This window comes from Abramis brama (genome assembly GCF_963993115.1).
Source record: "Abramis brama genome assembly, chromosome: 13".
Lineage (NCBI taxonomy): Eukaryota > Metazoa > Chordata > Actinopteri > Cypriniformes > Leuciscidae > Abramis > Abramis brama.
The window spans coordinates 13,434,719-13,461,882 of NC_139975.1; positions in this window are offsets into that span (position 1 = coordinate 13,434,719).

The following is a 27,164-nucleotide window of genomic DNA, read 5'->3' on the forward strand; positions in this document are numbered from 1 at the left end:
CCTTTCCAGATTAAATGTCTGTTCTTGGTCTTGGATTTTGTGAAATAAATTTCTAAATAAATGCGACTTATAGTCCGGTGCGACTTATATATGTTTTTTTCCTCTTCATGACGCATTTTTTGACTGATGCGACTTATACTCCGGAGCGACTTATAGTCCGGAAAATACGGTAATAATGATTTAGACTGTCACGATGCTAGTAAACATAGCATCATAAACCATTTATGCTTGTGATTACAGGAGGATTGCCTTCGTCTGTCCAATTAGCCACTGTTTTTCCTGGGTTTAATCATTCTGTTTTATTTAATTTTTATTTCTTTGGATGTATATGTGTGCCTCGGAAATCTGCTACCACTGTTCTGTGAGGACCTGGAACTGGGTCGGCCTAGGGTGGGAGGCCTGCCAGTGATAGCCTGCTAACTTAAATGGTTTGTTTGTTTTTGTTTGTTTGGCAATAGTCATATCACCTTATTCGGCCTATGGGCATTGTGCAATATATCCTGTGAGGACAGTGCTTATTTTGCAGTGTTCACTAGTGTGAAGTGTGTGTGAGGCCTATTTGGTGTGAAGCGTTTCTTGCAGTGTTGGAGTGTGTGTATGTGAACAGTATTTATTCATTCGACTTTATTCACTGCAACCTATGTATTATGAGACTGTATACTGTAACTCATTTATTATGAGACTTTATTCACTGCGACTATTTTTTATTGTAGAATTTTGTTTACTGTTACCTACGGAGAATATTTGCTTGCTCTGATTGCCAACTAATATATTATTGTGTCTAGTGTTTAATAAAGTTACATGTTTGATTACATCAGTCCCATTTCTGTTCCTTCATTGGACATAACCTGCCTAGATAGTTTGAAGGAGAGCGCTGTTTGGGTTTTCTAGCTTAAGTATTCAAATTGTGTGCTTTAGAGCGCCCCCTAGGGGTCACATGTATTTATTTTTTCCAAAAGTTCAAAATTAACTCTAGATTGCCTCGCCTTGCCATGTGGCATAGATCTATGGCACTTAAGAGTCCTGAACCCAAGCCCCAAGGTCTTCTCGCAGCTCAAAGAAAAGTTGTGATACACTGTCGTACACAAAGTATAGTTGTTGAGAGTGAGAGATAAACTGTGAAAGGACACCATGAAAGTAAACAAATATATCATATACATTCACAGACCAATTTTAAACAACTGACCACAAAAACATGCCCTCTGTCGGTCTTTGCACTTGTTTGCCATGCTGGAAAGAGGAAAGCAAGAACAATATTCTCAAGAAACATCTCTTCTGGGCAGTCCAATAAACTGTAATATGATGAGGGGGAGGAGAGATCATCATGGGACAAAAAGAGTCAACAGAAGAAATAAGAACATGTATCCAGTTTCAATTTGTTATTTGTAAGAAGAAAGCTGTGCATTTCTAACAGTATTCAACAACAACCACACAGCTTGACAAAGACTGCAGACTAAAGGAGTCTTACTCCACTGTGTATATGGATTTGTGTGAGGAACAAACTGTAATTTAAAGGGATGGATCACCCAAAAATGAAAATGCTGTCATTATTTACTTGCACGCGTGTCTCTCATGTTCTTATGAACACAAAATCAGATATTTTGGAGAATGTTAATAACAGAAGAGTTCTAGTTATCAATGACTTCCACTGAGACATTCCTCAAAATGTATGTTCTACAGAAGAAAGAAAGTCTTGCAGGTTTGGCATGAGAGTCAGGAAACTAAGATTAGAAACTTGCATCTTTAAATCGTTATTCATTGAAAATCTTGACATGCAGCAGTCTTTGTCGTATTTGATGTCAAATTTATCAATGTTTTTTTGTATTATTATTTTAACGTAAACAGAAACACAATAATAATACAATAATATTAAATCAAACAACCCTGAGCCAAACATTACCTCTACAGAGGTAGACTGCTATTCACTTTAAGGCCTAAAACATAAAGAGCAAAAAACATGTTTTCCAAAGCCCAGGATAAAGAAAAACAAATTCTCAGCCTAACATGTTCCATATCAAGAACAGAAACCGGTAAGCAGATAAAGCAATGCCTCTTGTTGGCAGACCAAGTAAGGAAAACCCCAGGGTCCTTATCAAATGTTATGTTAAAAATATCACCCATCTTCCATGCCACCCCATCCCAGAACTTTGTAATGGCTGGACAATGCCAAAAACAATGCATGAAGGTACCAATTTCACATTTATTACATAATAGAGACTAGAGAGTGATTATCTTATTCAGAATATGTGAGGTAATATAGATTCTCAGTAATATTTTGTATTGCGTTTCTACCAGTCTATTGCAAGTAAATATTCTTCTGATCGATTTAACTGCATCTACCCAGTCATCATCAATATACTCATTACTGAGATCTTTCTCCAATGTACGCCAGATATGATCAATACCACTGTGATCCAAAAAATATGTAACAACTTTTAATTCAAGTGAACTTAAAACAATCTTCACATAAACCTATTACATAAAAACAGTTTGTTACGATTGGTCTACTGCTTGCAGAAGCTAAACTCCCATTACCATAACTGAACTTCAGCTCCGGAGGTTTCCTCAGTCCTCAGCGATGTACACACTGTAAAGACAGTAACGATGGCGTAGATTTTACCATATTAATCCGAGCGTGAGTCCGATGATGAAACGTTGGAAGTTATTCAACCTGAACCTCCATCTCAAGGACGACTTGAGCAGGACGTTTCTCAGTGATGCATGTTTGAGGAACATTATGTAACATTATTCCAAATGTAATTCCTCACCATAAGCAACAAGTGTATGTTCATCAACAAACCGATGTTTCTAATTTATTGCGGTGCACATGCAGGAACTGTATTAGGCTAACTGTATCAATAACGGTGCATAAACGGTGCAATAACGAGCACCAATGTGAATGACTAATGTAACATTAAAGTTTGCTAAACAAATCTGTCTCCATCCTTTATCTTTACTCAAAGTAGTAAGAACGACAGACAGTCATTAATAGAAACAGTTTTAGGTAATAGTGGGCCACAGCTGATTTGCAGAACTATTTCAGTAAGACAGTAATAACGTGGGTTAGCCCGGAAACGTAAACAATATAAAACACAAAACTACATATTTTGAAAACTCGGTAGAAAATATATACATCAATAATTATTCATACTTTCAGGTTGTGATTCTGAGGAGCAAGCTGGTTCAAATAAACTAGGTACTGACCATCTTTCAAGAGCATGCATTTTGCTAATCCCGTATTAAACTCCGAGATTTAATGAGCAGTCTTCAGCAAAATGACACGTTTGAGAGTGGGTTAATTTGTTTGCGGGCAGACAATGTACAACATAGGTGGGCCTTATGCAAATGTCTTATCTAGTGACGTAGAACCGTAATGCAGTGGGATTCGAAATACAAATGACTCATTTAGGCGGTTCTTTCTATTGGGAGTCAATAACTTTATTTATCGTGCACTTTCAACTTTACAACTTTGTAGAACGTTTACATTCACAAATAGCTATATTGCACATGAAAAGGAATATTCGAAAAACCATAATAGGGGCACTTTAATATATCAGGGCTCAACGCTAAGGATATTTTCTATTGGCCCTGTCAGACCGGTTCCGATTTGTACATGCCCTGCCAAAATGCACAAAAAAAGTTATTGTTTGTGTTGTTTTTGACCCATGTAACTCTGTAAACAGTGCTTTAAGATTTGAAGGCAGGTCTAATAGGTAGGATAGGATTTGAGTCAAGAGCAGTGAGTGATTTTCTCTTTTTCTTTTGTTCTTTGATTAGACGTAATGATAGACAGCATCAGGTTTATTATGCTGCTGTCACTTTAAGACCTGCCGCACATGACGCGGATCTGACACGCATCCCATTTTCTCACAACTCTTTAGGATCATGTAAGACTTACGAGGGTGCTTGACAAAACGGGCATTTTGGCATAGTTTTGTGTGTTTTTGTCCGTTCAAGCGCGAAAGAGAACTCATTGCTGTACTTGCACGCTGTTTGAAGAGGCTTTCTGTGCTAGCATTTGCATGAATAATAGCATGATTATATAATGAAACGCTAGCCAAAGGATGACGAAATAACAGATGCTGAGTTAATTGCAAATATTTTTAACTTGTTAAACTGAAATATTTATTTTTTAAATTACTGTGTTAATTTTGGCAGCCTTATTATCAGCTTTAACTTGGGGGAGTGGGTGGGGAAGGGGATTATAACCTACATTTCAGTCTGTTCATCACACAAAGCTATTGTATGATTGAACAAGACTTTGAATATTGTGCAGATGTGGTTTAGACCACTTATTATATTTTTTAGGTGTATTTTGTCATTTTGATGCATAAAATGACAAAAGCCTAAATAATGACAGAATAAAAAATTTTGAGTGAGCTTTCTCTTTAAACTCCTTCTCTCCTTCCATTCAAGCTTCTTTATTGAGTATTTACAAGTATTAGTGCAGCAAAGCCATCCTAACCTCCTAAGAAAAGTAAGCCAGAAGATATAGTCCATATTTTAATTTGTCCTTCATCTGTTAGGGATTGTGTACTTCAGGCTGGCTTCAGGGAAGAAGCGAGGAGGTTAAGTGGTTGTCTCTCTGTAGAATCATTCAGAAATGAGAGGGATAAATAAGTGAGGGATCAAACCCATCCTCTCCCCCAGAACAGTGAAATCTCCCTATATAAAGGAAGCCCCAGGCATGTTTCCAAACTTCCTTTAATCTCTCTTTCTCTGTGTGTGTGTGTGTGTGTGTGTGTGTGTGTGTGTGTGTGTGTGTGTGTGTGTGTGTGTGTGTGTGTGTGTGTGTGTGTGTGTGCTGAATGTCAGGCTGTGTTTTCAGCTTGAGCAGTGAGGCCTAAAGGAAGCCTGTGGGAAAGTTAGCACCTTGCTTTTTCACTCATCCATTCTACCAGAAGCTATGAGCGAACTAAATTAACCAAACTTAATGATCAGGAACACTCACGGGTCCATTCCAACAAGAATGGAGTTCAGTAACTTTGTCAAAGTTGTCGCTGTGAAGCAGTTTGCCAATATGATTCACCAAAATTTCAGGGCTCCTGGCTACTTCTGAAGTGGTCACAAATGCGACAAAAAATAAACTTTTGAAACAATTTACCATTTAGTCAGTCAGGAACACCTGTTTGTGTGTCCATTTGCCTTTTCGATGAGCACTCACTGCACTCAACGAACACAGTGCAAGCCATGATGTCTGATCCTATGAACTGGTTCTATTTAATGAGACGGTCAGTCAGTAAGTTGTTCAGATCCATTACTGTATTCACAAATGAAGTGAACCACAGATAATTTTTCAATTTTGTGCAATTCAAAATGAACTGGGAACCACTTTGATGTGCATATACGTTACTGTGGAAAATAGCAGCATATCATTTCTTTAGACACGTGTTTCCGGCTGACGAATGTGCATGCATCGCGTCTGAACGCGTTGTTGTCTTTGGACCTCCATCGATTTTGTTCTCTTTAAACTCACTTACAACGAACATTTTCTACTTTTCCTCACTGAGAAGCACTGCTGCTCAAACCTCATAGTTACAACGCAGACTGTTGAGCAGACGCTTCTCAAGCCTATTAGTGATCCAACGCCGGATACTCTTATAGGTTAACGCGTCTTCTCCACACTCACTTACAAACAAACATTTTTTTTCACCTATCGTGCGTCTACTCTACACCTGTACCACTAAAAAGACAGATTATATCCAAGACTTCAGTCATAAATTAGTATTAATATTGATCGCATCACTGGTAGCGGCGTTGCTAACTTACTGTCCATCTGTTAAAATGGCGAATATATCAGATGTAAGTAGTCTACCTTTTGGTGCAGGTGAGGACACATTTGAGCTTCACGCACTACAGTCTGAGCTGGAAGCTGTTGAGAAACAGATCCACAACCTTTTAGTGAGACAAGCCGAGCTGATAGACCGGCGTTTAGCTCTTGAAACATCACGCGCCGATGCACACAAATCAGTGATTAACGTTACTAACCCGCTAACTCCGACCTCGTCTACTCCGTGCGTTTCTCAACATCGGTCCCGTGCGCCGAGGTCGCGATCAGCCATGGTCTCGTTCACTCCGGCTCCAACACGCCACCACGAAGCCTGGATGGTTCTGCAGCGGAAGACGCGAGTCAGGTCTAGACCACGTACCGACTAGGACATGAAAAGTTTAGTAGATTATTAGCGCTAAATGAATGGTTAATGTCATGGTGCAATGAGCAGAAACTGCTCTTTGTAAATAATTGGAATCTGTTTTGGGAGCGTCCTAGGCTTTTCCGTGCTGATGGTCTTCACCCCAGCAGATTCGGAGCGGATCTTCTGTCGGATAACATCTCCAAAATGTTAAATACCTTTTGACTAGTAACCAAAAGTCCAAATCATAGTCTCTACTGCACCAATTTAACTGATATAAATACTAGTGTAGAACATTGCATAGAAACTGTGTCTATTCCTCGTTTAATGAGATCAAATAATACATTTACTGCAGGATCTAGGAAAAATCTAATTGTTATTAAAACAGAAAATGTTGCTATTAGTAAACAAAAACAATTTCTAAAGCTAGGTCTTCTAAACATTAGATCACTCACACCTAAGGCAGTTATTGTAAATGAAATAGTCACAGATAATAGCTTCGATGTACTTTGCCTTACTGAAACCTGGCTTCCTTACTGAAACCCCAGCAGGATACTCCTATAAGCATGAGCCCCGTCTGATTGGTCGTGGCGGCGGTGTTGCAACAATCTATAGAGATATTCTCAATGTTACTCAGAAAACGGGTTATAAGTTTATTTAGTTTGAAGTACTTGTACTAAATGTTACGCTCTTAGATGTTAGAAAAACTTCCCTATTATCTCTAGCCTTGGCTACCGTATATAGACCGCCTGGGCCTTACGCTGATTTCCTAAAAGAGTTTGCAGATTTTCTCTCAGACCTATTAGTCAATGTCGATAAAGCATTAATTGTTGGAGATTTTAACATACACGTAGACGTAGATCCAAATGATGCGTTAGGGGCTGCGTTTACAGATTTATTAAACTCCTTTGGGGTCAAGCAAAACGTTACCGGACCAACTCATCGTTTTAATCAAACACTCGATTTAATTATATCACATGGAACCGATCCAACCGATATAGATATCATTCCACAAAGTGATGATGTCACTGACCATTACATGGTAACTTGCATATTACGTACTCCTGTAATATATCATGCTGCGCCGCGTTATCGATCAGGCAGAACAATCCTTCCATCCACCGTAGATAATTTTTCAAATTGCTTATCTGATCTGTCTCAGCTGCTCAGTGAACCCAAACAAACAGATGAACTAGAGGAATTAACTAGCACTATGAGCACCATTCTCTCTGGAAAATTGGATATTGTTGCACCCACTAGATTAAAAAAGGTCAGAGAGAAAAGTAAAGCACCATGGTACAACAATACTACGCATGTTCTAAAGAGAGAAACCCGTAATTTAGAGCGTAAATGGAAACAAACTAATTTAGATGTTTTTAGAATCGCATGGAAAGACAGTATGTCACATTATAAAAAGCCCCTAAAAGCAGCCAGGGCTGAGCACCTCCGCAAACTAATAGAAAACAACCAAAACAATCCTAGGTTTTTATTTACCACCGTGGCTAGACTAACAAATAAACAGATGTCACCTGAACAAAATATTTCGTTACAGTTTAGTAGTAATGATTTCATGAAGTTCTTCACTGAGAAAATAGAAAACATCAGAACCACAATTGTAAACGTTCAATCCTCAATCGCGCCTTATAATTCAGCCTCAATTATCACGACGCAAGAACAATTACAGTGCTTTACAACTATAGAACAAAAAGAGTTAAATAAACTTATCACTTCATCTAAAACAACAACATGTTTATTAGATCCTATACCAACTAAACTACTGAAAGAGGTGTTACCTATAGTGGAAGAGCCTCTCCTCAATATTATTAACTCATCTTTATCTTTAGGTCATGTTCCAAGAACATTTAAACTGGCAGTTATAAAACCTCTAAGAAACCACAATTAGACCCGCATAATCTAGCAAATTATAGACCCATTTCAAATCTTCCTTTTATGTCTAAAATACTAGAATGCAGAAAAATTAGTTAATGCATTCATGACCTCGAGACTAGATTACTGTAATGCTTTGTTGGCCGGTTGTCCTGCATCCTCATTAAACAAGCTACAGTTGGTCCAAAATGCCGCCGCTAGAGTTCTTACTAGATCAAGAAAATATGATCATATAACACCAATTTTATCATCACTACATTGGTTACCTATAAAGTTCCGTATTAATTACAAGGTATTGCTACTGACTTATAAAGCCCTAAATGGCTTAGCTCCAGTCTATTTAACGGATCTTCTATCGCCCTATAATCCATCGCGCTCTTTAAGATCACTAAATTCGAGGCTTTTGGTCATACCTAGGATATCCAGATCCACCAAAGGAGGGAGAGCATTTTCACATTTAGCTCCAAAACTCTGGAATAGCCTTCCTGATACTGTTCGTTGCTCAGACTCGCTCTCCCAGTTTAAAACTAGATTAAAGACGCATCTCTTCAGCCAGGCATTCATATAATACTTTTAATCTTATAGTTAAATCTGACCTCTAGTTCATAAAAACGCCAGAGGAGAACTGGCCCCCGACTGAGCCTGGGTTCTCCCAAGGTTTTTTTTTCTCCATTAGGTCACCTGATGGAGTTTTTCGGTTCCTTGCCACTGTTGCCTTTGGCTTGCTCAGTTGGGGATATTTGGGGATATTTAATTTAATTAATCAATCAACAATACTATTGATCAGCATCACCAAACGTGGACGTTTTCCACTAGAAACAAGCATTGATGTATTATTTTAATTTAATACTGTGACAAAGTTTTGTTCAAATATTTTTTTGCACATTCATAACTTTATCCCCTGGTTTCACAGACTAGACTTCAGCCTAGAACCAGACTATAATGCATGTTTGATCTGTTTTAACTGAAAGCAACTTGCACTAACATATCTTAAAATATGTCAGTGCCATTGTTTGGTCTCAATATGCACACCAGTAATGTTGTTGTTTTTTGTTTTGTTTTTAAGGCACATTTATTAAAGCTACTTAAATGTCCTAATTGAACTATGGCCTAATCCTGACTTAATCTAAGCCCTGTCTATGAAACCAGGCCTATATGTTTTTATTAATACATTTATATAACAATTATAGTTGTAGTGTTATACTGTAGGGTTTTTTTTTTTTTTTTATCTCCTATATGTTTCTGTTTAGAAGCCAATGGCTCCCTTTTTTCAGTCTGGTGCCCTGATCCTCAGAAAGCCTTTCACCTTTAGTTGTATTTTGGACCCAGGTCATTGTACTAAATCACAATGAAGACCTATAGCAGTTTTTATGTGTTCACTAGCCACTGCTAGATATTGATCTTATTACCGTTTGCTTGCCAGACCACTTTGTTCATATCTGTGCTTCCTTCCCAAGGTCTGTAGCCCTCAGGTTGTGTAGAGGGAGACCTGTTGATTGACTGAGGGTCTCAAGAGCTGCTGTGATATAAACATACTTCCTTTGCTTTCACTTGCTGTTGTAATTCTCCAGTCATATCCAGTCCTCAGTATAACATAGCAATACATAGACTACCTTTTAAAAACTTGCTCCAATTGCCCATCCGTCAGTCAGGATTCAAGGCTGTAAACTGTGAATAAACTCAACTGTTTGATTGAATCCATTTCCCAAATGGATTAAGAGTGACTGGCTCAGGATGTGCTCGATCCATCTGACTGATCAAATTTGATGTAAAAAATTAGGTTCCACTGACGTTGTTAGCATAAACTGAACTGCATATTAAACTAGTTTCGTTTCAATCCCTCCAAGGTGACTGTGACTGCATTTTGACCATAAAACGATTACAACTTTCAACCTCAATACGTCTGCCTTGTCTGCGGTCCAATCCATCTGTGACTTTCTTGGGAATTTGTACCCCTGCCAATGTCTCCTTATACATGAGGAAATGGAGAGAGATTGATGAGATGCAAATGAACGTTCTTTCCTCCATGGAAATAAAACAGACAACATTTATCTACAGTCGGCTAGATGTGTTTATGAATAATCAGTGCAGTGAAAAGGCTTTAAATTTTCCGTAAGAGTAAGCTTGTAAAGAGGCACGCAAAGTGAAACAGGCTATAAATGAATGCATTACAGACGTCTAACGAGATGAGAAAGCTTTTAGAGTATTTCAGAGCCTAGCAGGAGATCTCTGCGCACAGATTTTGGTGCTGTCAGTTATTTGTGAGAGATACAGGATTACTTCAGCAGAGAAAACAGACCACTGGCTTTATGTAATCACATTTACTTTGTGGAGGAGGAAGGTTTTCACTGTTTTGATGGGGATGGGGCACACATTTCTTCTGAATTTACTGTTCTATAACATACATGAACATAGTACTTTCCGATGTAGTCTATTATAGTCCCGGTTATTGTTTTCAATATAAAAAAAGTGCCATTTCCCACAGGAAACGGCAGGTGATTGTAATAAGAAATGCACAATAGAATGCTAGAAGATACTGATAACACTTACAGATAAGGATATAACCAAAAAATTTAAGTTTTGCACCGAGGAAACATATCACACATTAAACGGCACACGCATCTGTCAAAGTGTCTAACAGGAAAGCCATGTTAAAACATTACGCTTAGCTATGCATTAGCTTGTAGCTTAAAATAAAGAATTCTCATGTTTTGGGCAGCTTGGATCACGCACCTATCCCGCAACAGCTCACTCTGTTCCCCCCACTATTTTTAGATGCATTTTGTCTATAGAACTTTCAATGCTGTAATTTGACGCGACCGGCGGAAGTTTTCTGTGCACGGTGGGCAGACGCGACTAATCGATAATGACATTCGTTGTCGATGATTTTCATTATCGATTATTATCGATTTTATCGATTAGTTGTTGCAGCCTTACACAGGTTACTGTGATGTCTACCAGTTGTGTTACCAGAAGCACGTTTGTATTTTTTGGCAGACTTTTCTTTTTAATCTAATGAAGGTTTTTCTTTTCTTACTAGAGCAAGCTATTGTAATTGAATTGTGTTGTGAAACAGGAGACAGTTGTTGACTTTTGGCACGGCGTGTCGGACTGCTATAGCTGCATTAACAGGAAGAAGTCAGGGAGGTCTCTGTTAATTTACACTACTCTGCCCCAGAGCCGAGAGCCATTAAGCCCACAGAACCTGTGACGCCACAAATGCGCTGAAGATCTCAGGCTAGGTCTTTATCTTCAGATTGTGAGCACACCATGGCTTACCTCAGAGTAAGAAATGAGGCTGATTGAGTCTGTCTTTAAAGCAAGAGGGAGGGTCTAGCGATAAATATACAAAGACAAGCAAGCATTAATGTTTCAACGGTTAATTATGTACCAGTAATGTACCCTTAATTGCTGCTATTTAGTCCCTGGTGGGTGTACAGTACCTTTCACTGCTGGCACTCTTTCTCACTGCAGGTGAGCTCTAATCCTGTCTAGTTTCATGTTAAGAGCTGATTAAATCATTAAACTCTTGTAAAACATGCTCTTTCTTACTGCATATGGAAGATGTTCATCCTTTAGATTGCACCGTTTATATGTATTTGCATGGTAAGAAATGAAATCCTAAGAGCTTTATAAGAATCTTATCACTCACTCAAAGAAAGAGCATAAGGACTTCAAAATGAGCATAGTTGCCTATTAACTGACATTTTGATGAATGATTTGAGCTTGTGATTTATTTGTTACAGTGATTGAGTCATAAATGGCAAAATAAAAAAATATTTTTTGAACATTAAACATGTTTACCGGAAGCCAATGTTTGCTACTGTGGTACATTTTTTTGTTGAGACATGTTTAATCATTGTTTATCTGTTTTTATAATAGTATACCATTAATTGGGGTAATTTTGAAGTTGTCAAGCCATAAATCAAAAAAATGAATTAGGTGGTTGAACACGCACGACGGAGGTGCCGGTTGAAGCACCCTTTGTTTTATTGCAGCACTCAGTCCGTTTGGATGGGAGTCTATCAGCTTGGCACATCTTGAATATTTTCCCACTCTTTTTTGCAAAAATGTTCCAGATCTGTTACATTGTAAGGGAATCTCCTACCCACAGCCCTCTTTAAGTCCCACCACATATTTTCTATAGGATTCAGCTCTGGGCTCTGGCTAGGTCATTCCAAACCATTAATCTTTCTTTGCTGAAGTCATTCTTTTGTTGATTTAGATGTGTTTTAGATCATTGCCATGCTAAAAAGGTAAAAGTTTTCCACTTTTTCAGCTTTCCAACAGACACACCAGAAGGTGCCAAAATTGACTGGTATACATGGAACTATTCATGATTCCCTCCACCTTCACTAAAGCCCCAGTTTCAGCTGAAGAAAAGCATCCCCAAAGAATGGTGCTGCCATCACCATGAGACACCGTGGTGTAGTGTTGTCACGATACCAAAATTATGACTTTGATACGATACCAGTCTAAAATACATCGATACCTATACTGAATCGATACCATGGGGAAAAAACTAAAATCGTAAAAGTAATTGAAAAATATGACAGAACTCCAATACATTGTTTTATAAATTAATTTAAAAATCATTTTGACCCTTTATAAAAAATAAAAAAAAACATTATATATAATTACATGCCAGTGTGAACATCCTTACAACACGATGTTTGCAACAATCATATTATTATCAATCATAACATTCACTAACCTTTCACAATTCTGAAGAGGTTGGGATGACCAAAATCGTATTTCATGATATGAGTCATTTAATATTCTTTTAAATGTAATTTTATAATTACAATATAGGTATATCATTTAATTTTATATTTGTTATTAAAAATAAGCAAAAAAGCAAATTACAAACAATATGAAAAATACTAAACAGTGCTTAATTTCTTTTTTGAATGCCACTGTTAAATAGACCTACTGTAGCTGAAACAATAAAGTCTAAAGTCATTAACTATAGACTGATTCTTAATAAATAGATTCAATTTATTCAGTCAAGTATTGGGTGATTGTCTGTTTTCTATTATTATTCTCATGCATGCATGTTTCTTTGTTGCTTCCTTCGTCAAGTGCTGCGCGTATATTTACTGTTCTGCTTCCGTTGTTTAGTGAGCGTAAACAGTGGAAGCAGAGCTCTGCACACACATCCTGACTCTGGCTGTCACACAGCAACTCAAATTAAGAAATACTGCTCTTATTATTTAGAGTGCTGTCATTCTTAAAGTACCGGTACAAAAAAAATATATATTGTACCGTTTTTAATAGCAGGGTATCGCGATACCTTTCTAGTACCAGTATATCGTGCAACACTTTTGTTGATGTGCTGTTTTTGCACCAGATATACCTTTTACAGTGTTCAATCTTGGTCTCATCAAACCATAACAAATTTTCCACATAGGTTTGGGAGACTGGATATATGTTGTTGCAAACTTTAGCTGAACTTTTTTTTTTTTTAATCCTGAGAAGATTTATGTCCTGAGAAGATTTTTGTTCCTTATTGATTCAGTGATTCGCTTCTCATTTCCATTAAAGACTGAACTTTTGTGAATCTCGCTTTTTGGTCCTCTATCTCTCATTATAACAGAATAAACTGACCAGTTATGGACCAAGCGAGCAGTCATCCCTTCCAAGCGGCAGTCGAGCTTCAAGGTGTCATGCTGGGAAAGCACGAGCAGGAAATTTCCACCGCTCGCCAGGCTGTTGACTCCCTTGCCAACCAAATGGCTGATCTCACCCATAGGGTTCATCAGATTCGGCACGAGCCGTCCACCTCTGAGATCCGTGAGGTTTCTGAACCACGCGTCAACAATCCTCCTGTTTATTCTGGTGAGCCTACTCAGTGCCGCTCCTTTCTTACCCAGTGCGAGGTGGTTTTCTCGTTACAGCCTGCCACTTACGCTCGGGACCGAGCCAAGGTCGCCTATGTAATCTCCCTCCTCGCGGGACGAGCTCGGGAGTGGGGAACGGCCAACTGGGAGGCAGAAGGAGAATGCGTCTTTGATTTCACACTCTTCAAACAAGAGATGATCCGTGTCTTCGACCGGTCAGCCCATGGGGAGGAAGCTTCACAATTCTTTCATCCCTTCGCCAGGGAAGGCGTACTGTTACTGACTTTTCCGTCCTGCGGGTGGAATGAGCCGGCTCTGGTTGCACGCTTTCTGGAGGCGTTGAATCCTGACCTCAAGGATGAGATCTTCATGCGCGAGGTACCTGCTCGACTCGATGCCCTCATTGATCTGGCGATCCGAATTGAGAAGCGGTTTGATCTGCGCCATAGAGCACGTCAGACCGAAGCCGCTCGTTTCCCGACTTCCTCCACTGCCATTCCTCATGCTTCTGACGCGGACTCTGAGCCCATGCAACTTGGTGGTCTTCGAATTTCTCCCAAGGAGCGCGAGCGACGCATCACCAACCGCCTGTGTATGTATTGCGCCTCAGCTAATCACTTTGTCACTAACTGTCCGGTAAAAGCCAGAGCTCGTCAGTAGGCGGAGGGTTACTGGCGAGCGCGATGTCTAGGAACTCTCCATCCAAGTCCTGTACAACCCTTCCTGCACTTCTTCGGTGGCCCATCTCATCTGTCTCCTGCATGGCTCTGGTCGACTCGGGGGCGGAGGGGAATTTCCTCAATGAGTTGTGGGCTCGGAAGCAAGGTATTCCCCTCATAGACTTAAAAGACTCCACCCCTCTCTATGCCCTCGATGGTAGCATCCTTCCTAGAATAAAGCAGAAGACTGTGCCTCTGACGCTTACCGTCTCGGGTAATCATAAAGAGACAATTTCTTTTTTAATTTTTCATTCCCCCTTTACTCCTGTGGTGCTCGGTCATCCCTGGCTAGTACTACACAACCCCCAAATCAACTGGTCAGATGGTTCTATTTTGTTGTGGAAATTGTCTTGTCATGTTGAGTGTTCAACCTCTGCTGTTCCTCCTGTTTCCTCTGTATCTGTTTTTCAGGAGGAGCCCGGTGATTTGTCTGGAGTCCCAGAGGTTAATCATGATCTGCGGGAGGTCTTTAGTCGAGCCCGGGCCACTTCTCTTCCCCCCCATCATCCGTACGATTGTAGTATCGACCTTCTCCCTGGCACCACGCCCCCGCGCGGCAGATTATATTCTCTATCGACTCCTGAACGGGAGGCCCTGGAGAATTATCTATCCGATTCCCTCAATGGCGGTACTATTGTGCCCTCATCGTCTCGCGCCGGAGCGGGTTTTTTTTGTCAAAAAGAAAGACGGTTCGTTACGTCCCTGTATCGATTACCGAGGGCTGAACGAGATTACTATCAAGAACCGTTATCCCTTGCCTTTAATGTCGTCAGCCTTTGAGATCTTACAGGGAGCTAAGATCTCTACCAAACTCGATCTTCGTAACTCCTATCATTTAGTCCGCATCAAAGAGGGTGACGAATGGAAGACCGCCTTTAACACGCCCCTCTGTCACTTTGAATATAAGGTCCTCCCCTTCGGATTGGTCAACGCCCCCGCCGTGTTCCAAGCTCTTATCAATGATGTCTTACGAGATATGTTAAATATTTTTGTCTTTGTCTATCTCGATGACATTCTCATCTTCTTTCCCTCACTCCAAGTCCATGTCCAACACGTTCATCGAGTTCTCCAACGTTTGTTGGAGAATCGACTCTTTGATAAAGCCGAGAAATGTTCATTTCATGTTCCGTCGGTTACGTTTCTGGGTTCAGTCATTTCTGCAGAAGGAATCAGTATGGACCCGGCCAAGGTCCGCGCGGTCACCGAATGGCCCGTTCCTGATTCCCGGGTTGCGCTTCAACGCTTTCTTGGCTTTGCCAACTTTTATCGTCGTTTTATACGAAATTTTAGCCAAGTTGCCGCGCCCCTCACCGCTCTGACGTCTGTCAAATCCCGCTTTAGATGGTCAGAGACAGCTCAAGCTGCTTTTGATCAGCTAAAGACTCTTTTCACTTCCGCTCCTATCTTACTCTCGCCTGACGTCTCGAAACAATTTATTGTCGAAGTCGATGCCTCGGAAGTCGGGGTCGGAGCCGTACTTTCTCAACGCTCTTCTTCAGACGGAAAAGTACATCCCTGCGCTTTTTTTTCTCACCGTCTCGCGCCCGCCGAACGAAATTACGATGTAGGCAACCGGGAACTGCTCGCCATCCGGTTGGCACTCGGCGAATGGAGACATTGGTTAGAGGGCTCTTCCGTTTCTTTTGTCGTATGGACGGATCATCGAAATTTAGAATACATACGTTCAGCTAAAAGACTCAACGCCTGCCAAGCCCGCTGGGCTCTGTTTTTTACACGTTTTGATTTTTCCATCTCTTATCGCCCCGGTTCTAAAAATGTCAAGCCCGATGCTCTCTCTCGCCTCTTTGACTCCCCCTCCACAGCCATAACCCCTGAGGTTATTATTCCTCCCGGTCATGTCGTGGGCACTACCGTGTGGGGAATCGAGAGATTGGTCAGACGCGCGTTATCTCAGGTTTCCGTGCCGCGTAACTGCCCTAAGAATCTCCTTTTTGTGCCCACGTCCATTCGCCGCACTGTCCTCCAGTGGGGACACTCGTCCAAATTGTCTGCCCATCCCGGCGTACGGGGCTCTCTTGCCTTTATTCGTCAACGTTTCTGGTGGCCGACTATGGAGCGCGATACACGCCATTTTATCGCCTCTTGTATTACCTGAGCACAAACCAAGACCGGTAACTCTCCTCTAGCTGGTTTGCTTCGACCACTACCTGTACCAGCTCGACCCTGGTCTCATGTCGCGCTTGATTTTATTACCGGGCTTCCTCCGTCGGCCGGCAATACAGTCATCCTAACTGTTGTCGATCGCTTTTCTAAAGCTGCTCGTTTCATCCCACTCACTAAACTTCCTTCTGCCAAAGAGACAGCCCAAATTATGGTAGACCATGTCTACCATGCCTTTTTTTTGGAAAGAGTTTTGCCGTCTAATTGGAGCTACTGCCAGCCTCTCGTCGGGTTTTCACCCTCAAACCAACGGGCAAGCCGAGCGTGCCAATCAAATTGTCGCCCGCACTGTCATGATCCGGGTTCCTTCCTTCTCTGTCTCCCTCTTGTGGCCACATCTCACACTCTTTCACTACACCATCACCCTGGTCTCATCAGTTCCAGCTGTTCCCATTTATCCTTAATCTCCGCTCATTCATCTCACCTGTTTCCCCTTTCCCCCTGATGTTTCCTGCTATTTCTAACCCTCTCTTTCTCTGCCTCTTTGTCAGTTTATTCCAAGCTATCAATACAGATGACGCTTCTCTTACCTCTCTCGTCAAAGTCAAGTCTTGTCCTGTCCTGTCATGTCCTGTGTGATTCGTGTGGAAGCCTCTCTCCGAGTCAGTATACTCATCCTTTCTCTTACACGCTTACTGAACTCTGCCCTGCCAATTCAGACGCTGAGTTCCTGGTCAGACGCGGCTTCCAGCCAACGGTACCTTCTCTCTCGGTGGGCTTCGCCTTTCACTACAGTCTCCACTGAGATCTCAACCTCGCTCATGCGCATCAAGGGTTCCAGTAATATCTGCTACCAGTGTGTATGTTATTTTCTATGAGCAAACTTATCTGTTTGACTGTTACATAAGAATCCTGAGAAGATTTTTGTTCCTTATTGATTCAGTGATTCGCTTCTCATTTCCATTAAAGACTGAACTTTTGTGAATCTCGCTTTTTGGTCCTCTATCTCTCATTATAACAGACATTTGTCGCATGTAGGGAGCAACCAGTACTTGCCAGAATGAGCTGTCATCTTAATGTTTCTGTAGTCCTTTTGACAACCGCCTTGACCAGTTTTCTTCTCATCAATTTTGGAGAGACATCCTGTTCTTGATAATGTCATGTTGTCCCATAATTTATTGTTTATGAATGTCTTCACACTGTTTCGTGATATGTGCAAAAACAAAAATTTGGTTTCCCTCACTTTAGCGATACCTTTCAACAATGATCTGGTTGAACCCTGTTGATGTTTCGTTCATTTGCTTCTTTGTAATGGCATGAAACCAAGAAAATGTCAGAAAATCTTATGAGAACAGATGACATTTATTTAGAGCTGAAGTCACTTTAGGTGAAGACAGGTGTGTATTTCACATGAGCTTAATTTAATAGGATAATTTAAGAGGATAATTTTGAACATGCATGCCCAATTATAAAAGTGTGTTCATATTTACTGTACTGAGTTAGGTTATACATCCACTGTATTGTAAACATTTAGTAAATTACAATGAGATTTATGCTAGGTTAATTTTAGAAATGAACCTAGTGTAACAATTAGATAATAGTTCATCAAGCATGTTTTATAGTTTTCATATAAACATTGTGCATTTAATGCTTAAAAAAAATGACTGGAACATTGGGTACCATATTTGTAAAATATGCTATGTCTGCCTACTTGTGCATAACATACACAAACCTTGGCTGTGCGCTTCTCATGCTGTGGTTCAAGAAGTGTGCCGAAAAACAAAGGGCACGACTGTAATTACACACTCACTCTCCTTTGCAAGTTGCCTGTGACACCTCATTTCAGAAAAGAGGGGAAATCAAAGCGACCAGAGGGGGTTAATCAACAGAATCTGTCCTAATTTCCAACAAAATGATCCTCCAGTGTTTTAGCTTCCTAATCCTAAACATGATTCTTACAAAAAGCAAAGGAATGGGGCGAGGAACGTCTGGAGATGAGTATGCAGCTCACATAATGCCATTACCCGCTCCAGAGTTAGAGAGAGGAGAGCCGCAGCTCTAGTCTAATCCACCCCAAACCTCACAGACAACACCGCCTGATTCCACTTTAATTGAAGACATTTTATTAGATTTCTCTCTTTTCACTTCTCCTCCATTGTTTCATATGTTGGGAATAAACGCCAAGGCTTATAGCAGTTGCTCTCTCATTTTCTCAGCTGTACCGATCTATCAGCAGCTACATATTAAAGGAGTCATGGGAAAAAAATTAAAGATGGAAGATAGAAGATGGAAGGGGAGGGGGGAGGGGGGAGGGGGGAGGGGAAAGGGGGGAGGGGGAGGGGGAGGGGGGATCCTCATCTGGGAGGATGAGATCCTCATCTGGGAGGATGAGATCCTTATCAGACCTGTGTTCCTTGCTTTATATATATATATATATATATATATATAAAGCGAATAAGGGAATAATTGGTCAGTTTATTTATCAGCGCAAACAAAGTGCTCGTCAGTATGAGTGCAGAACAGCCTCATCCTGGGAACTCTCAGAGGACCGGGCTGCTCTTATACAGTCGGAATGAATTAGGATGCTTGGTGTTAACACATTCATTGTGCATTCCTGTTTGGTTTGAATACTAATCAGGCCTGTCTGGTTGACATGCAAACATAACATGCAAAAACAAATGACTGCCCAAAGTTGTTATTTAAGCAATTTCACATGAGCAAGAGCACCGTTGTTCTGAATATCAACAGGATCGGAATTAACTGCAGTATCAAAGTTGTTTTACACAGCCAAGTTAAAGGGATAGTTCACCCAAAAATTTTAATTGTCCTTGTTTCTCACTCATGTTGTTCCAAATCTGTTTGACTTTCTTCTGTTGAACACAAAAGAAGATTGACAAATACTTTACTTTCATTGTATGATATGAGCTGATTAATAGCTATTTATTTATTTATTTGTTTTGCATTCTGTTCTGTCGTTGCTGACCATCTAACATAGTGTTTTACATGAGATATACAGTATACTCTTAAAACTAGGGTTTTCACAGCAATGCCATAGAAGAACCATGTTTGGTTTCTGGTTGAAATCTTTTGTTGTATAGAAGAGTGTTATGTCTTTCAGTGTGGGGAGAGTTTGGCAGGAAGTTAGATGCCAGTGTGAGTTTGAAGTGAATTACTGCGACAGAGAGAGTAAGAGAAAGTCAGTGAGATTTTTTAAGTTAAGTGACAATTCCTCTCGATTAAACTTAAGAGGAATTGGCATGGCATAGAGAAATAATGAGGATGACTTGGAGAGAACTTCATTAGACACACGTGGTACACAGTTGTCAGATTGGGAGACATGCATTGATGTGAGGAAGGGTCAGATAAAGGACTTTTCCTCTGCTGTCAGTTAATCAAGAAAACTTTCAAGTTGCAAAGTGCATAAGTTACCCGGAGTTGTCCAAATTTCTATTTTATTTATAATGAGTTTCCAAACTTTGAGAATCTACCAAGGATTTGCATTATAATGCGGGATGCACTAATCATGATCTGGCATACAATGCAGGAGGATATTATGCAAATTGGCATTGACCCATGCATGCTAACATAAACCTGCTAATCACAATTCTCAGGTATACAAACATTTATTAATGATGTTTATCTGGACACTTGCCAAAACTCGTTATGAAACCAATGATGCTGTTACACTGCACAATGAAGCTCTTACTGTATTTACATTGTGTTTGCATTGTTTTGCAAACAGTAAAAACAGTAATATTGGGAATATTGGGAATTTATTCCTGTGGTGGTAAAACAGAATTTTCAGCATCATTACTCCAGTCTTCAGTGTCACATGAGCTTTCAGAAATCCTTCTAATACTGCGTGTTGATATTGTGCTCAATCATTATCAATTATTTCTGGTGGTCAGTTATTAATAATGGTTCTTTTATCAATGTTGAAAACATTGATAAAACAAGGGTCACCCACCTAAGAGTCTCACAAAGAGTCAAACTACGTCTCGCCCCCTATCAAACACTATTACTTGGGAATAAGGTATCTAGTGTTCTTAACGCAATCCACACTATCACTTGGTAGTAAGGTCTCTAGTGTTTCACTAAATAACTTGTTCCACTAACTAACTTGCTGCAGCAATAATAACAGACAGACAGACTTCAGCAAATGTCCTTTAAATGCTTTAATCATGGCCGGGAGAGTTCCCGAGCAGTTCTCAGGGAATCTCTCCCAATAAGAAGCAAGGCCGGAGGATCTCAGGCAAATTCCATTGAGAATCCCACCAGTAAACACAAATACAACAGTTTTTATAGAATAAGGGGTATGGCAAAATGACATGAAACTTTACATAATTTCCCACAATTTGATTGGTTCTTTTTAGACAAGCCCTTCTGTTGCCAGGTAATGATTCTTTCATAATCACAGGGTTTCAAACCTAGTCTTCTGTCTAGTTTCATTTCCCCTATTTGCTATAGTCTTGATTGTGCATACTTATTACATTTGAAATATGGTAACTTGTAATATGTAACCTATTACATTTCCAAAGTAACCTGTGTGTGTGTGTGTGTGTGTGTGTGTGTGTGTGTGTGTGTGTGTGCGTGCGTGCGTGCGTGCGTGCGTGCGTGCGTGCGTGCGTGCGTGCGTGCGTGCGTGTGTGTGTGTTTTAACCTACATTGAGAGGACCAAATGTTCCCACAAAAATAGGGAAATGTGAAAATGTTGACATTGTGGGGCCATTTGGCGGGCCCCATGAGGAAACCAGCTTATAAATCACACCAAGTTATGTTTTTTGAAAATGTAACAATGCAGATTTTCTGTGATGGATAGGTTTAGAGGAAGGGTTAGTGTGTAGGGTATATACAGTTTGTACAGTATACAAACCATGACGCCTATGGGAAGTGTATATGTAAAGATGTAAAAATGTGTGTGTGCTTGTAAGTGTTTAGGAAAGCAGAAAGTGTGTGGGCTGAATGGACAGTTGTTCTGTCTGTTCTCTCAGACAATGTGTCTGTATTAAAACCACTGGGCTTTGTCTTTCTCAAGCTTCATTACACTCCTAAACACACATATTGAATACAGGGGTACCAGTGCAGAAAATCTCAATGTTTTCTGTGTGAGCCAGGGTTTGGGCTGTCGTTTTGGGTTGTATCAAATGCTGAAGAAACAATCGTGTTTTGACTGCCAAAAACGCAATGCCATGCTTATCAGGACTTGACAGATGTCCTGTCCCACGTTCATTTGAGCGGCTCCAGTCGCTGACTCTAAACACTGAACCGTATTCTCTCCAGCTTGTTGGCTTTTTTCCCTCTCTCTCTCTCTCTCTCTCTCTCTCTCCCTCCCTCCCTCTCCCTAGCTCTCTGTCTCAACAGTGGAAAAGCAGGTGGGTGTTCATACAGTACTTTTCCCCACTCTAGTAATTACTCATTCCGCTCTGACGGCATGTGTGGATGGCACATCTCACACTTTGTGGTTCATTTTCACAAGGCGCTTGCAAAGAATTATGGAAGTGTTAGTCTCGACTGTGTGTGTGCGGATGAAACACAAAGATGACACCTCATATGACAGATATTGTGATGATGAATGTTAAAAAGTACTGCAAGACCGCATGACTCATTAAAAGGTTACAGTATGCTGTTGTCACAGCTCCATAGCTGTGGCACAAATGATTCCGTTATAGTCCAATTTCGATGTAAGGTTTCGTCTTGACTGCGGTCATACACCTCAGCAGCGTTTTACACATATCCAACTATATAAAACATCGGACTACAGGATTATGCACCTTTTATGATGCTGCAAATATTTTGTCCACCGCCCTAATTTATCATCATCTGACATAATGAAATCTGCTCTGCTGTCATATTAATGCTTTAGCATATATCCCAGGAGGGGATTTGCTTTTTTAAATGCTGACTTTTATGTGAGGTAAACAGATAAAGTGGCTAGCCAGAGCTGCCTCTGTGTATTCCGGTCGTCACACTCCGTATTTCAATACACACACACTGAAGAAGTGTTTTCATCATGGATGTAATGTATGCACTCTGACCTTATTGATATGCAGAGTGGGTTTATATTATTGTGTGGACTCTTCTAGTCCAACAGAGAAGCTGCAGAGAATACTAGCCGTGGGCCACTGGAGTGCTTTTCTGAGGAGAGGAAATGGTAATGATAATAATGCACAAGAAAGACGGAGCCAAAAACATGGCACGGCTAAACTAATTGGTGGAGTAGGGATTTGTTATGCGAATACCATGCATAATTCTATTATTCCACATTAGGAAAGGGGCATTGCATTATTACAGAAAGCGAGCTTGGAGTTCTCACACACAGACAAGTACAAAATCTTGTGAACACTGGCATGATATGTGCAACAGACTAATAATATGATGTGATAAAGTACAAATAAATATTCTGAGTGCATTTCAGAGTGAGTCTTGATTGCGCATGTTCATGTTGTGAGGTTTGAGGGATATTAATGAGAAGAAATGTTCTCTTCGAAACTTATAAACCTGGATTATTGAACTTTAAAGCTAATCGAATTGTGTTGCTGTAGATTGATCTGTAAGGTACATTTAAAGGAGATTTTCTGAAACGGTTATACCATAGAAACTGACCTTTATTAGACTCGTATCTCATGCCAGCAGTTTCTCAGAGGATCTGAAAATATGCCTTTTTTAAACCCTTAAATATTTAATAGCAGAAATATAGTTTGGCACTATTTACAATTTCAATCTCTTAGAATTCCAAAGGCACAAAAACTTTTTTCAGAAAATGTATTTTGTAGCTCAAAACATGTTTAGTTAGAAAAATGGCAACATTCCAAAAAAATATATAAACTTGTGTAAAGAGACATACTTGAATGTTGCAGATTTGCTACTGTGGGCCTAGTGGTCAGCTATTTGTATTGTTATTCACACTAAAAACTCAATACAGAACTTAGATATTCAAAATGATTTTGACATGGCCTAATAAAACTTTGTCAGAGGGCTGCTCTAAGATGAAACTGCAGAAGTTTCAGCTTTCTAGCTTACTGGGAAGGTCAAATGTCAAAGCAACTGCACCATGTATTTTCAGGAGCTTTGCAAGGGGTAAGTGAGTATAAGTGCCAGAGGTCTGCTCTGACAAACATTCCCAGATATAAGCCTCATAGCTTGTTGGGAAGGCATATCAAAGTCAGAGCTGGCACTTAATTATAATAGTGGTGAAATTGTGAACTCTTGAAACCCCTGGATTTGGCTTTCTTTAATTCTGCTCTAAGTAAAAAACTCATGATTACATTAAGGCTCAATTCAATCAATACAATAAAAATACAATGAAAACAGTAATATTGTGAAACATGATTACACTTAAAAATAACTGTTTTTGTATTTTCATATAGCAAATTTTCCTTTGCTGATGCTGAATTTTCAGCATCATTGCAGTCAGCATCATTGCAGTGTGTGTGTATGTATATATATATATATATATATATATATATATATATATATATATATATATATATATATATATATATATATATATATATATATAAATTTTTTTTTTCCTCTATTCTCTATTGTCTCTATTGACCAATTTAATGCATCCTTCCTTAATAAAAGTATCAATTTCTTTAATGACCGGTAGAGTATGTGTGAAATAAGATATGCAGTATATTTTATTTTAAATGTATATCTTTATCAATGATTGACTCTCTAATGGTTAACCACTGTGTTGCAGAAACAACATAGAAAACCACCTACAAACACTCATAACACACGCCATAAAGGTTTATCACGGGAGCCTTTTGAAATCATGCACAAGTGAAAAACTATTCCCTATTGTGCGTTGCACATTACCATGTCGATTTTACAATTTCAGTAAAATTCACAACCACTGTGCATTGTTTAATCCCTTAGAGTCTTTTGAGAATTTTTATTTATTTTATTTTTTTCAAAATTATTTGAAATCACTCAGTCAAGGATATGATAACCTGCGTTTACCTACAGAGCGTGGAGTATCCAGGCAAGAGAGTGTATGAGTGCTTTGAGTAAAAGAGAGAAAACAAGGATCACTCAGCACTGAGCACTGATTGCATTTGGACTGATTGGATTGGATTCTGTTGAAACGGTCCATAATTAGTACCACCTGCCCGGGCTATGACCCCCATTTAGTTGCAGGAAGAGTAGGGAGGGGTAGATAGTCATCTCCCTGCACACCTCTTCATCTATTTCTCTGTCTGCATCCAAAATCGAATACTCTCTTGAGTAGGTTCTTATTTTGAATAAGTAATTAATTTGCGACTACTAAAAAAAGTGCGTTCTATAGTTTGAGTGGGTGTAGTATGAATGTAATCCGGACGTACTACGTTCGCCATGTTGTCATTATCATGTGATCTATCAGCATCAGCTGCGTCACTCCAATGTAATTTACAAATCCTCTCCCGTGGCCTCATGGGATAGTAAAGTGTCCACCGTATGCACACTTCAGTATCTTGCTGGAAGTATTAGGTAATTTGAGTACTTTCTGCCTATTCTTTTATGAGTACTGTGAATTTGGACATATTACTTTTGTCACATACTGTTTTTCACCTGCTATATAGTAGGGAAGTATGCGATTTCGAGTGCAACCTCTGTTTCTCTATCAGTCTGGGTTTACATGCTACTTTTTATGCCATATTTTTATATAAGACATACTAGCATACTACTCTTGCTATGTCTGTCATTTCCTAATATAAGACATACTGTACTAGCACTGCTCTTGCTATTTCAACTATATTTTTATATAAAGCACACTAGCATACTCTTGCTATTTCACCCATATTATTATTTAAGGCATACTAGTCAAGTCAGGTTTATTAACACTTTATACAACACAGATTGCTTCAAAGCCAATTTACAGTAAAATACTAGCATACTACTCTGACATATAGCATAAATAATAAAAGAGTAGCTTGCTAGTCTGCTCTGTTATGTTATATTGACTTAAGTAGTCACATGATCTCAACATTACATGTTTAATTCAACATGTGATGTCTGTGTTTTTTTTTGTTTTGTTTTTTTTTTGGGGCTTTTTCAATCCAATTGTGTGTAAAATGTAATTAACATTTGGCAGTCTGTTCAAGTATTGAGCCAAGAAAGATAAGAGTTCAAAATAATTTCTGATATTCTAGTTTATCCATCACACTGGCAATGGACGGTCAGTTCCGGTGCATTGCATTGTGTGATACGAAATTACACACTCTGTTGTATCATACATGCAGAAAATTCACATACTGTTTAGAGAGTATGTACTGCATACATTCTGCAGCAGTAGTATGAGTAGCATGGTAGTATGCTATTCTAAACACAGACGGCGTCTCTTTCGCTTCCTCTTTTTTTTCTTACACTCATTCCAGCTGTGGCAGAGCCATCAAAGAACAATGTAAGACTCCGGTCTCTCCGGTTGCATGATTGCTAAAGCAATATTCAGCCCCACTGAGAAAGACACAGCAGATGGAAGGAGAGAAAGTGAAGAGATGGAGACCAAGTGGTGTAATTATTTTGGAAAGATTGGAAAACCCCTATTCCAAAACTCAGGCTATGACATGTAGCAGGAAGGAAAGTGAGAAAGAGATAGAAAATGAAAAAGAAAGCTTGGATGAGAGAGACAGAAAGGGAGAGGAATATCAAGGGCTCTTTTTTTGAAAATAGCAGAACAGACGCCTCGCTGCCTCATGCATACGCAGCAGTAGACGAGGAGTAGACCACCTCAAAAAGTCAAATTAGAATGTTCGAATTGGAGTGTTTCTTCTCAAAGCCTCATCTTGTTCATCCATTTGAGAAGCCAAATGCAGGGGCATAGCAAGAGAGAAAGAAAACTTCCCGATAGCATGAATAAAATATCCCCACCTTCTCTCAGGCTGGAAGGGGAGTTGCGGGCACAGAGCCAAATGAGACTCATATTCCAAGATGCCTCTCTGAGCTCTGCATCCATTTATTTCCGTGTTTATGTTTTGTGTGATGTGCCACATGCATTTCATTTGTAAGACATGTTTAAGAGCAGACCAAGAAAACGAGTTAATTTGTAATCGTGAATAATTTGTGGCTTAGTGTTGCTGATGTTGCAGATGAGATAGATGAGGTTTACCTTGCTTCATTATTAACATAAGAACAAGTGCTTTGTGAACATCACAGCCTTATTTAGAGCCCTCCAATGTTACCTGCTAGCATTTTGGATTGCCATCTGGACAAATTAGTGATTGAACAAATTTATAAGAACTGATAAGAATGTAAATGTGTATCTTGAAATGCAATGTACTGTAAGTTGCTTTGGATAAAAAGGCGTCTGCCAAATGCGTAAATGTAAATGATGAAAAAGAATGGGGAAATGTCAGCCGGTGTCATGTGTTTCACCTTCCAATTAGTTATTTTTCTTTTACTCCTGAGAATATCTTATTACTGCTGATATTGCCTAATCAAGCAAACTTCCAGCACATTGCTCTCATATTTCTGATAACAGT